Consider the following 1,896-nt stretch of genomic DNA (forward strand, 5'->3'; position numbering starts at 1 on the left):
AAAAAAAAAAAAAAAAACAACAGTCATATAATACATTGTATACTTTTTAATCCCAACGCATTGCGCGAAGCAATCACGCCACTCCGACTCTCACAATACTGAAAACATTTTATTTTACTCCTAGAGCCAGACGGTAAATTAGAGACAGTCAAATCCACGGAATGATGACGCATGAGGGTTCAGATAATTACGATTCGCCGATGCGAGGACGGACCGGCCAAATAGACTCCCTTTATTCAAAGCCTGGAAGTCAACGTTTTCCATTAAAAACGCTTTTATTCCCAGAGCAACAAGTTGCTGGCGAGGTGGCAATCAGCAATTCAAAACTGCCCAGTCTTACCCTTACCCTAATTTACCTTTACTTATATAATTTGTTCACATTGCTGCGTATGCATGAGGCAAGCTTATTGGATTAGTTGAAAAGCAGAAATGGACGAAGGAAAAGCGATATTATCGCAAGGTGTGATGGTCTCCTACATTAAAATTCATTTTTGGCGAATGTCACATTATACAGCTATACGTTACTCGTAGGTCCCGGGGGGCCGGTGGACGTTTTGCGTGGAACCAAAGAAATGGGTTTCGCGATATGCGTAATATTTTATGGGATTGTCTCCGTAATCTCAATATCGGGGATTATTACATGTTAAGTATATAAGGCGGGTTAATGTCCTTGATAGATTATAATAACATCACGTTTTAGATATTTTTTAACACCTGTACCGAAGGGTTTAAATTCGTTATCATGTGGTTGAAAGGTGGTATAATTCATTTATTTTGATGTTTCATTATATTTAGTTAGAAAGGTTTTGCAATTAATATGCAATGTATATAAGTATATGGGCTGTAATTAACCAAATATGTTTACATCCCTGTTTTTACTTCTTGAAACATTTCTCACACGTTTTCATTTTTTCATTGAGGTAGAGATAATGTACGAACAAACTAAAAATTCAATCTTTCTTAATAATTAGCTTTAACATACTAATGTACCACATGATAATACAGAGAGTAGTTCAATTTCGCAATCTCTGTTAGAATTCATTGCCCAAAGAAAAATAATTTCCAGCGTAATTAGCCGGCCAAAGTATAATTTCAATTCACCACCATCGCTCTTTTGCATAATTAATGCCTCGTTTAAAAATCATTTGTGGGCTTTAACGGTTTATCTTGGATTTTGGGAGATGATGAAAATATTTTACGTACTTTCTTTTTATATTATGTTTGTCTTAAATTCAGTGTGGTTGCGAAGGTACCGTAAACCCTCGATTTTCGTTTGTCCCTAGGGCCTTGAGGATATGGCGACGTATATGGGCATTGAATATTTAAATATGCAGGATAAACAGGTAAGTCCTCTGTGAGTTTTAGATATAAGAGGCACAATTTACAAAGAAAAAGTTAAGATTATTTTATGTATATTTATTAAACCTCTTTAAATATCCTTCATAACCATTGGGCTAACGTAATCTTGAAACCCCTAATACTAAGTAATATCGTAGATATTTTCCACTTCCCAACCAAAACGGATGAATTGATTTTAACAAATTTTAACAGAAGTAACGTGCACGTTGAAAAATAAGTATTTTATCGTTCAACTATAAATGCAAATTAACAAATATTAAAAAAAATATTAACTTCGTAACCCATTATAAAGCATATTTTCTTCCGTCTATAATTGAATCACTCCCACTTCTACACTAATATCGATTTATTCGCTTTAAACTGATAGGCATGCAGACAAATACAAAAAAATACAGACCAATTGATCTGTCAGACAATCACACTCTCCCATCTCGCTCCCGAGGGATGTCCCGTGCATATTTACATAATGCGTGCTTCGGTTTTTGTAAGGTATAGAGTCTTGTTTTATTACCGACTTTAAAAATAATGTTTCGTTTT

General features: G+C 34.6%; 1 protein-coding gene across 1 annotated transcript in view; it reads right to left on the reverse strand.

The window, feature by feature from the left end:
• LOC119840240 (membrane-bound alkaline phosphatase-like) overlaps nt 1-1,896 on the reverse strand; it is a gene marked incomplete at its 5' end in the record, with an annotated part of 13,119 nt that overhangs the window by 10,745 nt on the left and 478 nt on the right. The gene's annotated exons all lie outside the window — the stretch shown is intronic.

The sequence above is a fragment of the Zerene cesonia genome, chromosome 5 (genome assembly GCF_012273895.1).
Source record: "Zerene cesonia ecotype Mississippi chromosome 5, Zerene_cesonia_1.1, whole genome shotgun sequence".
NCBI classification, from domain to species: Eukaryota; Metazoa; Arthropoda; class Insecta; order Lepidoptera; family Pieridae; genus Zerene; species Zerene cesonia.